Here is a 13,919-nt window from a genome sequence, read left to right on the forward strand (position 1 = left end):
GCTGTAGATATAGTATATCTTGACTTCAGCAAAGCATTTGACAAAGTCTCTCATACAATCCTTATTGAAAAAATGATTAAGTATGGAATGGACAAGGCAACTGTTAGGTGGATTCATAACTGGCTTAGTGATCGGACCCAAAGAGTGGTCGTAAATGGCTGCACATCCAGTTGGAAGAATGTCTCAAGTGGGGTACCACAGGGCTCTGTCCTGGGCCCTGTATTGTTCAACATCTTTATCAACGATTTAGATGAAGGCATTGAGGGTAAACTGATTAAATTTGCTGATGACACAAAGCTAGGAGGGATAGCTAATACTAGAGAAGAGAGAGGATTCAAAAAGATTTAAATAAACTGGAGAAGTGGGCAGCAACAAACAGAATGGTTTTTAACAGGGAGAAATGCAAAGTACTACATCTGGGCAATAAAAATGGAAAAAGCATATATAGAATGGGAGGAATAGGGCTAAGTGACAGCACATGTGAAAAAGACTTGGGTATACTAATAGATCACAGACTGAATATGAGTCAACAGTGTGATGCAGCAGCAAAAAAGGCAAATGCAATTCTAGGATGTATTAACAGAAGCATACAGTCTAGATCACGTGAAGTCATTATTTCCCTCTACTCCTCTTTGGTCAGACCTCATCTGGAATATTGTGTCCAGTTTTGGGCACCACATTTTAAAAAAGACATCAACAAACTGGAGCAAGTTCAGAAAAGAGCGACCAGAATGGTGACCGGTCTGCAAACCCTGTCTTATGAGGAAAGGTTGCAGGATTTGGGAATGTTTAGTTTGCAAAAGCGAAGACTGAGAGGAGACTTAATAGCTGTCTACAAATATCTAAAGGGCTGTCACATTGTAGAAGGATCAACTTTATTCTCATTTGCACAAGGAAAGACTAGAAGCAATGGGATGAAACTGAATGGGAGGAGACACAGATTAGATATTAGAAAAAACTTTTTGACAGTTAGAGTGATCAATGAGTGGAACAGGCTGCCACGAGAAGTGGTGAGTTCTCCTTCAATGGAAGTCTTCAAACAGAGGCTGGACAGACATCTGACTGGGATGATTTAGCGAATCCTGCTTTGAGCAGGGGGTTGGACCAGATGGCCCAGGAGGTCCCTTCCAACTCTACGATTCTATGATTCTATGATTCATTGGTAAGCAGGTGCGATACTGACCAGACTAGGCCACATAGGAAAGGAATCTGGGGCCGAGATATACCTGCCCTCATCCACTATTCCCACATGATTCTCACATATCCCCCCCTTCTGCTCAGACCACTCCGGTCGAGCAATGACACCCGCCAAACAGTGCACTCGGGACAGGGCATCTGCATTTCCCATCTGTACCCCTGGGCGGTGCTCCACCGTAAAAGTGTAGGCCTGCAGGGCAAGGAACCACCGGGTCACCCGGCTATTCCGTTCCTTGTTCAAGTGCATCCACTTGAGAGGGGCATGGTCAGTGATCAGCCTGAACTTTCGGCCCACCAGGTAATATTTGAGGGCCTCTAGAGCCCACTTAATGGCGAGGCACTCTTTTTCTACGACTGCATACCTTTGCTCGTGTTTATTCAGCTTCCTGCTTAGATAGAGGACTGGGTGTTCCACCCCGTCCCTCACTTGTGAGAGTACAGCCCCGATACCGGTATCAGAGGCATCCGTTTGTACCACAAACTCACTGCGGAAGTCCGGAGTCACCAGTACGGGCTGAGAGCAAAGTGCCCGTTTTAGGCTATGGAAGGCTTCTTCAGCCGCTAAGCTCCATTTAATCATGACGGAGTCTTTCCCTTTTGTAAGATCCGTCAGGGGGGTAGCGATGGCTGCAAAATTGGGTATGAACCGGCGATAATAACCGGCGATCCCCAGGAAGGCTTGCACCTGCTTCTTGTTGACAGGTTGTGGCCAGTCCTGAACCGCCTGAATCTTATCAACCTGGGGTTTAACAACACCCCTCCCAATTACATACCCCAAATACTGGGCTTCTTCTAGCCCGATGTGACATTTCTTGGGGTTCGCGGTTAGACCTGCCTCCCACAGGTCGTCAATCACAGCTTGTACTTTCTGGAGATGAGTCTCCCAGTCCAAGCTGTAAATGACAATGTCATCCAAATAGCCTGAAGCATACCGCCTATGTGGCCTCAAGACTCGATCCATCAGTCTCTGGAAGGTCGCCGGTGCCCCGTGCAGTCCAAACGGCATATACACATACTGAAATAAACCTTCCGGCGTAGCAAATGCCGTCTTTTCTCTGGCAGCCTCCACCAGAGGGATCTGCCAATACCCCTTTGTTAGGTCTAGGGTCGTAATATACCGGGCTTTTCCTAACCGATCTATTAACTCGTCGACCCGGGGCATGGGGTAGGCATCAAATTTTGAGACCGCATTCAGTTTCCTGAAGTCATTGCAGAACCGGATGGTGCCGTCCGGTTTAGGAATTAGCACAATCGGGCTGGACCACGCACTGTGCGATTCCTCAATGACTCCTAACTCTAACATTGCCTTCACTTCTCGGGAAACGGCTTCACGGCGCGCTTCCGGGATTCGGTAGGGCTTTACGTGAACTGTGACACCAGGTTCCGTTACGATGTCATGTTTCATTACCATAGTCTGCCTGGGTTTTTCTGAGAAAAACTTTTGGTTGTGAAGTAGAAACTGCCTGACTTTCGTCTTTTGCCGCTCCGAGAGAGTCTCTGCAACCTGTACCTCCGGTACGGTATGCGAGCAGACAGGACGGGCCAGCTCCGCTGACAAGGCAGACCGATCCTTCCAGGGCTTTATCAGATTTACATGATAAATCTGTTCAGGTTTCCATTTACCTGCCTGGTATACTTTGTAGTTTACTTCACCAACTCTTTCCTTGATCTCAAAGGGGCCCTGCCACTTTGCCAGGAACTTACTGTCCACCGTGGGGACCAGGATCAACACCCTATCTCCGGGTGCAAACGTACGGATCTTGGCGCCCCTATCATAGATTCTTTTTTGGGCTCCTTGAGCCTGTATCATGTGTTCTTTGACGATAGGCATAACAGCCGCAATACGGTCCTGCATTTGTGTGACGTGATCTATCACTGTTTTAAATGGAGTAACCTGACCCTCCCAGGTTTCTTTTGCAACGTCTAACAGTCCGCGGGGACGTCGGGCGTACAATAACTCGAAAGGCGAGAATCCCGTGGAAGACTGGGGTACTTCCCTGATGGCAAAAAGCAAATACGGAAGTAAATAGTCCCAGTTCTTCCCATCCTTGTCTATCACCTTTCTCAGCATCTGCTTCAGAGTTTTATTGAACCGTTCAACCAACCCGTCTGTTTGAGGGTGATACACGGATGTGCGTAACGGTTCGATTTGTAACAATCGGCAGAGCTCCTTCATTATCCTGGACATAAAGGGGGTCCCCTGGTCGGTGAGTATCTGTTTTGGTATACCGACCCAACTAAACACATGCACCAGCTCCTTGGCAATCGTCTTGGTGGCCGTGTTACGCAAAGGGATGGCCTCCGGGTAACGAGTGGCATAATCCAAGATGACCAGGATATGTTGGTGTCCACGTGCAGACCGTGGAAGGGGCCCAACTAAATCCATCCCAATCCTCTCAAACGGGACTTCAATAATAGGTAGGGGTACCAAAGGGCTACAGAACCAGGGCTTAGGTGCAGAGGCTTGGCAGTCAGGACAAGACTCGCAATATACACGAATATCATGATGCATGCCTGGCCAAACAAAACAGTGTAATATCCTTTCGGTGGTTTTCTGGACTCCCAGGTGACCTCCCATCACATGTCCGTGGGCCAGGTCCAGCACCTGCCGCCGGTAGGGTTTTGGCACGACTAATAGTTGCACCGTATCTTCCCCCTTTTTCTCTATCTGATAGAGTAAATCATTCTCCAGAACCATGTAAGGATATGCCAGCCTAGAGCCAGGTTTTACGGGTACCCCATTTATCACTTTTACATTTGTCCTAGCCTGAGAAAGGGTAGGATCCTTTATTTGCTCGCTTTGGAAGTCATCTTTCTGAACTTCTAAATCCGGCAAACGGGGAGGTGGACGGCTGTCAGCCTCCTCCTCTTCCCCGGTCTCCTCATTATCACCCGCCATGACTGAAAACGGGAACTGCAGGTCATTTCCCGCAGACTCTTCCCCCGAGTCTTTCGGGGAGACCTCTTCCAGGGGTTCGGGACCCACACGCGCCCTGGGAGAAGAATCATGTACCCGATTACCCGAGGGCATCAAATGATTCTCCCACAATTGCCAGAAGTGGGGAAAATCCCGGCCCAGGATAACATCATGCAATAACGCCGGGACGAGTCCCACTTTATGTTGCACAGACCCATAGGAAGTAGTAATGCATATGACCGTGGTGAGGTACGAACAGGTGTCTCCATGCACACACGTTACAGAAAATTTGTCTGATGGTCCAGTCGGGGCTGACACCAGACTGGCCTTCACCAGAGTCACCACACTTCCCGAGTCTAACAATGCCACCACATTTCTGCCATCAACAGTTAAATCACACAAGTGTTTTTCCACATCCTTTTGACCGGCATTCACACTCACTACCCGTGCAACCATAGACATGCGGTTTTTAGAGTCTGTGACGTCGCACTGCATGGGTTCAGTAGTGACCGGACAGTTCGCAGCAATATGTCCCATCTCTTGGCAGCGGAAACACCTAACGGGCCCCTTGCTTAGACCATAGTTCGTTACTCTCGGCCTCGCAGTGCGGGCAGTCCCGTTTTCCTCCCCCACTGTCTTAGGGATTTTTCCATCTCCCCTACTCCCTGGAACAGTCTTACCAGTTCCACGTGGAGATGATGAAGAGCGGGGTGGGGTAGCGTCATCTCGGAGTCCGTCCGCCACGGAGTAACGTTCAACCAGATCCACCAGTTGATCTGCCGTCGTAGGATTTCCATGGCTTACCCACTTCCTCAGGGCTGGCGGTAGAGCTCTCAGGTACTTGTCCATGACGACTCTCTGGATTATCTCTGGCGCTGTCAACACCTCAGGTTGTAGCCACTTCTTTGTCACGTGGATCAGGTCGAACATCTGTGACCGCGGTGGTTTATCCGGCTGATAAGTCCATTGATGCACTCTCTGTGCACGGACAGCGGTCGTCACTCCCAGCCGGGCCAAGATCTCGGCTTTCAGTTTGTCAAAGTCCTGCGCGGCTTCAGGCTCTAAGTCATAATAAGCCTTTTGGGCCTCACCGGAAAGAAACGGGGCAATCAGGCCGGCCCATCGTGCCTTCGGCCATTTTTCTCTCACCGCCGTCCGTTCAAACGTGGTCAGGTATGCCTCGACGTCATCTTCGGTCGTCATTTTCTGCCAGTACCGACTCACGTGAATCACTCTCGACTCGGCTTCCAGGTTAACCTCAGGTAAGCTTGCCAAGCGCTGCGCCACCTGCTGGAGAAGCGAACGATCGGTAACTGTCATGTCCACCAACTCCTTCAGCTGGGCCATCATCACCCGATTAGCTTCTTGCTGGACGGCGGTGGACTGTACCAGCGCTTTCACCACGTCCTCCATGCTCATGCTTGCAACGTGATGCCCGCATTCTCCACCACAATGTGATAAAACACTCCGGGATCTCCTTTGCTGGGGTCAAAGGTCACGTGCGTTCAGTATGAAACTCAGGCGCAGAGCTGGATTCGAGTATAACTGACACTGGGTCAGGTTTATTCAAGGTGAAAGCAATGCAAAAGGAAATAAAACACAAAACAAATCCTTGCCTGTCCGGCACTAACTAAACAAAGTACAACCTAACTACCAACTGGCGGGCTTCTCCCGTCCAGCCAAAACCACAGTTGCAGTGGGCACTGCTTCCACTCACGTGTGTGTCTCTCACACAGACAGGCTCTCTGTGTTCCCAGGCTGAGACACTCACACAACCACCTTGCATCCTTTTATATCCACCTCCCATTATCCATTGGTAAGCAGGTGCGATACTGACCAGACTAGGCCACATAGGAAAGGAATCTGGGGGCGAGATATACCTGCCCTCATCCACTATTCCCACATGATTCTCACAGTATGAACACTGAGAAGTTCTGATAATGAGAGGTAAAGGAGAGTGCCATTAAGGCATCATTCTAGTTTTAATGTCATGATGCTATAATTTGCATTTGTATCTGTGCACCCTTACCCTATCTTCTCACACAATTTGCATCCTACTAATTACGAAAATTAGCCCTCTTCCATTCATTTTTTATCATTAATGTACACTCTGAACCCCATCTTGACTGAAAAAAACAGAAATGTAGACATTTTTGCAAATTTTTTTAAAAAGAAAAACTGAAATATCACATGGTCATAAGTATTCATACCCTTTGCTCAGTATTGAGTAGAAGCACCCTTTTGAGCTAGTACAGCCATGAGTCTTCTTGGGAATGATGCAACAAGTCAAGTTTTCACACCCGAATTTGGAGATCCTCTGCCATTTTTCAATGCAGATCCTCTACAGTTCCGTCATGCTGGATGGTGAGTGTTGGTGGACAGTCATTTTCAGGTGTCTCCAGAGATGCTCAATTGGGTTTAGGTCAGGGCTCTGTCTGGGCCAGTCAAGAATGGTCACAGAGTTGTTCTGAAGCCACTCCTTTCATTGTTATGATTAGCGTTTGATAAAAATATGAGAATATTTAGAATTGAGAGTCCTCAGTGGTTGGTAAAAATGATAAAAATATCAACATTTTTGGCAAAATACATTGAATTTTTATGCCCTTAAACCATATAGTTACAACAAATAAAATAGGTAGTAAAAAACATTTAATGTGTACACCCCATATCAGCATCATTGTTTAAACTTGTTTTTGCTAGGAAGTTAGAAGGGTTAAAATGTTATCATCAGTTTCTAATTTTCCAAAAACATTTATAAAACCAAATATATTTAAGGACCACATCCCATTTGAAGTTAGTTTGATGAGCCTATGTGATAGATAATACCAAATTGTGACACCAATTTAAAAATGACATCCCTGAAAGTGCTCAAAACCAAGTTCAAGAAGCTTATTAACCCTTGAGGGGCTTCATCAGAATTAAATCAATGTGGAAGGAAAAATTTAAATTGTACTTTTTCCCACCAAAATATTGATTTAGCCCAAAATTTTGCACTTTAAAAAGGATAAAAGGAGAAAATTGACCGTATCATTTGTTGTGCAGTTTCTCCTGAGTAAGCTAATACTTTTTACATGGTATAAGATGGCCGCTGAATGGATCCTTGAGGGGAGATAAATATATCACTGTTGGTAACATCGGTGATGTGAACTCGGAAAGCATGTTCCAGCACGTATAGTGCTGAAAGAGTTATTAGGCCATTCAAGGGCTGGTTTTTACAATTAGTCAAAAGAGATGAGTGGGAATGACTGCGCACATGTCCCCAACCCAGGGGCTTGGTTTGGCAGAAAAAATGGAGTCCGAGTATCTCAATTCATTGTCTGGGTCTTGATATGTATAGAATCTCCTGTGCATTGGTCTGTGCTATGGGTCCCGTTACACTAACCTACGCAACAGCGATCCCAACAACAATACGACCTGGTCAGGATCGCTGGTGCATCGCTACATGATCGCTGGGGAGCTCTCAAACAGGCAGATCAGCGGCGCTTAGTTACCCGCTGTTTACCTTGGATACCAGCTCCCAGCGTCTGCTTACAGTGCTGGGAGCTCGCTGATCGATGGTCTCCTGCTGCCACACGATGCGTGCTGGCCAGCAGGAGACCAACGATCAAAAAATGGCCCAGGACATTCCTGCACGATCAGCGATACCCATCGGGGGGGCGGTCGCTGATGCGTGCCATACACAGCGAGATCGCTGATACATCACTAAATCGGTGACACATCAGCGATCTCGTTAGCGATCTCGCTTAGTGAGAAGTACCTCTAAAGCTGAAAGAATTAAACACTATCCTGAGTGAGCGGACCCGCTATATTGTATGGACTTTTTACTTTGTGTTTTCACTTTGTGTCGGAAAAGGCTATTCTTTTTGCTTGTTTTCTTGAGCGAGTTATTAAGTTTTGATAAACCTACCTGGACATTTCAGCAATACCGCTTCCAGTGCCTACCTCAACCACAGCTGAGTGTGTACAAACCACTAGAGTGGTGTAAAACTACTGTTTGGGTACATGGCAGAGCTCAGAAGAGAAGGAGCACCCTTCAACTTTTGGACCGCCAAATTTTCTGGAGTAGATAGCAGATGCCATGTTGTGTTTGCAGAGACCTCGATATGCCTAAACAGTGGAAACCCCCCACAAGTAACAACATTTTGGAAACTACACCCCTCAAGGAACTTATCTAGAGGTGCGGTAAGCATCTTGTATCTGCAGGTGCTTAAAGGGAATCTGTCACCCTTTTTTTTCCCCTATTTGCTGCCGGCATAGACATCGGGGGCTTATCTACAGCATTCTGTAATGCTGTAGATGTCTCCAATGTAACCTGAAAGATAAGAAAAACACGTTATATTATACTCACAGAGTGTCATGATCTGAATTTGATCTGACAGTTTTAAAAGCACAGAGTGAACTTTTTTTTTTTCCTTTTGGCAAGTTGCCAAAGTGACTTGACGGTCCCCGGTGGTGGTTAGTGGTATCGCACTTTAGGTTTAATGCGCACATAATTATGAATCAGGTGTGGGGCTCTATAAATGAGTCTCAGGGTGTGTAATCACTGCTGGTGATATTCATTCATTGATTCTGAGTTTGTGAGAGCCTGGAGGAAGGATGGAGCTGAAGAGGAGTCCTGCGCAGTCAGCCAGAGGAGACGAGTGGCAGCTAATGGTGTCTGCAGGAATTGCTGGCATGGCGTGGAGGAGTCGTAGTTTATGGTGTCGGCGGGAAGTGCGTGCATGGCTTGGTGGAGTGGCGACTGTGGAGAGAGTTGCACTCGGCATGCTCGACTTGGTGGCCGAGAGCTGGACTCAGGCATGCTTAGAATTTTGGCAGAGGCTGACTCATCCTTGGGACTTTGTTATTGGACTGCTGCAACTGGAGATGGACTCTGCTCCAAGGCTGCACTATGGTGTAGGATCCAGGATGGTGATGGATCCGGGTGGAGGAGAAGACGCACGCAGGTGGTGGGGCTCTGTTGCAGGAGCATAAGCACAGAGCATCAAGCTAAGTGGTTCTTCCCCTGTATTGTCTTCTTTCCTTTTGTGTCTCTAGTGCAGTGGTGGGATTAGTCTCCGCACCGACCAAATCCCTGGTGAGGGTTTAGGGTCAGGGCGAGCAAGGGTTTAAGGTTCGCATGCGGCAACAGGTGCGGAGCCTGTATAGGGAATGTGAGGAGTGCAGGGACACTGGCTCAGGGGAGTGCAGGAGGTCTCCATGTCCCCTTTCCCTATCGCAGGGCCCACCATTGTTAATGTTTCCCAGGTTCCCCCTTATTATTTAAATTCGCCTTACTGGAGGCGGGGTTTCCAGAATGTATGTATAACGTGTAATCCTTAAATTCGCCAGGTGGAGGCGGCGTATCCATCTGCACGTTTTATTTAAATTCGCCACTGGAGGCGCTGTATCCAGGGTCACGTGTGTTATGGGTTCGCCTTGCGGCAACAACTGCGTCCAGACACACGTTGACCGTGACACAGAGGTGGGCGGTCCGGTCCGATGGGTGTCGCCGTCCCGTCTGGCACTTCCCTTCTTCATGCGATGATGTCCTCTTCTCCCATCCTGTAATGGCTCTGGCGCAGGCACATTGCTCTGCCCTGTTGAGGGCAGAGCAGAATTCTGCAGTGTGCAGGAGCCAGACCACTCCCGACGCCTGCGCACTGCAGGACTCTGCTCTGCCCTCAACAGGGCAGAGCAGTGCGCCAGAGCCGGAGCCATTACAGGACGGGAGAAGAGGACGTCATCGCATGAAGAAGGAAGGTGCCGGACGGGACAGCGACACCCATCGGACTGGACCGCCCAACTCCGTGAGTGTAATATAACGTATGTTTTCTTATCTTTCAGGTTACATCGGAGGCTTATCTACAGCATTACAGAATGCTGTAGATAAGCCCCTGATGGATGTGCAGGCAGCTGATAGGGGGAAAAAAGGGTGACAAATTCCAGAATTTTATAATGTTGAGCTGTGAAAATATACAAATCACATTATTCCTACAAAAATATTGTTTTGGCCCCAAATTTTTCATTTTCACAAGGATAATAGGAAATTAAAATCGACAATATAATTTGTTGTGTAAATTCTCCTCAGTACATTGTTACCGCATATGTGGTAAAAAAACTGCATTTTGGGTGCACTGCAGAGCGCATAACAGAAGAAGCACCATTTAACCACAAAATTGGATGGAAGAGATAGTGAACACTATGTTGTGTTTGCAGAACACCTGATGTGTCTAAAAAGTTGAAACTCCCCACAAATAGTGCCATTTTGGAAAGTAAACCCCTCTAGTAACTTACGTAGATGTGTGGTGAGCATTTTGAACCCACAGGTACTTCACAAACTTTTATAAAGTTAAGTAGTGAAAATAAAAAGAAAATTTTCCCCGCAAAAGTGTTGCTTTGCCCAAGTGTATTCCTATTCACAAGGGTAGCAGGAAAAAATGGACCCCCAAATATGTTGTGCAATTTCTCTAAGGGCCCAGTGACCATATTGATGCCATGGGTGTGCCACAAAATTTTATACCAATGAAAAAATTACTACATTTTTACCAGAAACATTTTGTTGTATCCACAGCTTTTCAATTTTCGAAAGGGAAAATTGGTGAAACTTGCACCAAAAAATCTCACACAATTTCTGCAGAATCTGGCTTTATAGTACTGCTTAGCCATAAAACGAGACTGGGGAAGAAAAGAGCGCAGTTTGACTCTTGACGAACAGAATAATTTGAGGACTCCATATGCAGATCCCCTAAGTGTCAGAAGAGCAGAATCCCTCTCAAGTGACAGCATTTTGGAAATTACTCACCTCTGGGAATTTATCTACAGGTGGGGTAACGATTTTGACTCTATGTGTGTTTCAATAAAAAAAGCGGTAGTGGACGTTGCTGACTGAAAATTGCAAATCTGTCATTGTAGTGCCCTTTCATTGTAGAGCCCATACATTGTGCCGAGCTTGTGCTTCCGAAGACATGGACCCCATAATTTAGGTGGGCTCTCATCGCTATGGAAATGCCAATTATGTGGACTATAAATGTGGTTTAGGCCATGGATGTGACTAGGGGTAGACATGGCAGGCACCTGCCTAAGGCGTTATTTCCTGCCTACTTGAGGAGGGTGCAGAGGAGGAAAAAACCCTAACATTGCTGATTGATTTCAGCCTCCCATCACCTTCCTCCAGATGCAGGTATTCTGTATAGTGATGGTCAGGGCACAGGCACACAGGGGAGCAGTGTCAGTCACTAATCCTGCTCACACCTCGCTTTCCCTGTTTCTTGGTCATCATTCCTTCAAAACACTCAATTACTTTTGCGCAACAATTGATTTCCACACCACCCATGACTAGTTCAGAGGAGCTGCAATAAGCTCCCTGCTGTGCCAAGAACTGCAGCTTATGCAGAGGATGTCAGACATAACAATGCAGTAATGAATGGAGTCTATTATACCTAGGGCCTGTGGGGACATTCCAAGAGGGGATAGCTATGGGAACATTCCAAGAGGGGATGGCTATGGGAACATTCCAAGAGGGGCTAGCTATGAGGACTTAAGGAGTTGACTATGGGGACATTCCGAGACTAGCTGACTATGGGACATTACAAATGGGAGCTGGTTTTGTTCACAAAAGGGGCTGGCTATGTGAAGAATACAAGAGGGACTGGCTGAGTGGACATTATAAGAGGGGCCGGCTATAGGGACAAAAGAGGCTGGCTATGGGGACATTACAAGAAGGGGCTGGCTATGTGGACATATGGACCTGGCTATGGGGAAATTCCAAAAGGGGCTGGCATGTAGGACATAAATGTATATGAGCCTGACTTGACATTACAATTAATTACTTTGCTAAGATTTGTGATGTATTCATGTACTGATGATGATTCTGACTATGTATTCATGTACTGATGGTGGTTCTTGTGATATATTCATGTATTGATGGAGGTTCTGGTGATGCACTAATGTACTGATAATGGTTCAGGTGATGCATTTATCTACCGATGGTGGTCCTAGTGAGGAATTCATGTGCTGATGGTGGCTTTAGTGATTTAGTGACATACTAATTTAATGATCCTGGTTCTGGTGCCATTTTTATATAATGTTGATGGCTCTGGTGATGTATTCATATGCTAATGATTATTTTGTTTTCATATCCATGTACTAATGATGGTGTTGGTGAGAAAAATACAGCACCAAAAGAATAATTACTATGTGAATACATTGCTAAAGCCATCATTAGTACATGAATAAGGCACCAGAGAAACCATCACTATCACTACATGAAGATGTGACCACAACCACTATCAGTAAAGGTATATGAGACCAGCACCATCATTAGTACATGAATACATCACTAGAACCACCATCCATACAGTAATATGACACCAGAACCACTATCAGTTTTGTTTCAAACTATATTTGTTATATGACGGATATGAAAACCACCATTTGTATGCCTTTATATTGGGGTAAAGCTTCAGTTGGGGTATTCATTAAATGCTGCACATCTTGTTTGAAACCAATATTAGTTTCCATGACTGTCTTTGGGTTTCACATTTAAGATATAGGATGTCAGGGCTGAATATTGTTATTTTCCCCTGGTATTGTGTAAATGGTGTGCAAGCAATGAATGATTCCATAACTAACTAACTATGAAAACACACTGCCTGTTGAGCTTCACCTCTAAAGTACACCAGTTTTTTTTACTTTTGCTAGTATTTTTTAGTGAAACAGGTAGCGATTCTAGTGAAAGTAGGCCCTTGTGCTCATTGTTGGACTCAGAAAGGAAGGAGGCATTAGGATTTTGGAGTGCAGACTTTAATGGATTTCTTTTGGGGTAATATAAGCCATAGTGCTTTTCCAGAGGCTTTGAACTACCAGCAATTTGAAAACCTCTTATATTTCCATTAACAGATGACGAACCTGATTGGGGATTTTCTTTTTTTGTGTGTATTGAGTGGAAGTTTTTTTTTTAGGAACATTGTACATAAGATTTTGGATCACGTTTATTCTGTGCTCTATGATAATCACTTATATTGGGGATAATATCTAAATCTCCAAATTTGGTGATTCAGTTAAAACCCTTTAGGGATCCATTCACTATAATAAGGCAGCAGTGTTACTCTGGACTCCATCTGACCTATGTTCAGCAGTGTCTTTTTATTCAGAGGTGCACAAAACTGTGACCAACTGCGATTTTATGCATACTTTAAAAGATGGGCACCACCGAATCATAAGACAGACCAAGTCCAAAGTGTTTCCATCTGCCTTCCAACGGGGGTTCCATGTAAATTAAGTGTTTCAGAGATATACATGTATCCAACAAGTATCGTTTCTCCTTGCAGAGATTGACATGCTAAGCATGCCGAGATGAGGAGACTTATAGTTGCAATGCTCCTCTGGGAAATATGCAAATTGTCTCTTTAGAGAGGAAGAGGACTAGAACTTTAGTGCCACCTATTGGAAGTAGCAATCCTAAGAGTCAATGTTGACTCTTAAGGAGCCTTGTCACATGACTTAGGATTAAAGACAAACCAGAATCTCAATTTACAGGTACTGTGTTTCAGTGTACTGCCCCTCATCAGTGCAAAGTGTGAGATCTGGTTTGGCTTTGTGATAGGCGTCTTACCGATTTTAAAGAAGTATTGTTTCTCATTGCGGAGATTGACATGCTAAGCATGTCGAGATGAAGAGACTTAATGCTGCAATGCTCCTCTGGGAAATATGCAATTTGTCTTTTCAGAGAGGAAGAGGACTAGAACTCTAGTGCCACCTATTGGAAGTAGCAAGAGATATACATGGAAACCCCTGTGTCTTAGATGTAATTGTAAAATCTGTA

Source organism: Dendrobates tinctorius, unplaced genomic scaffold, assembly GCF_039654945.1.
Source record: "Dendrobates tinctorius isolate UK_male_01 unplaced genomic scaffold, ASM3965494v1 ptg000030l, whole genome shotgun sequence".
Classification (NCBI taxonomy): domain Eukaryota; kingdom Metazoa; phylum Chordata; class Amphibia; order Anura; family Dendrobatidae; genus Dendrobates; species Dendrobates tinctorius.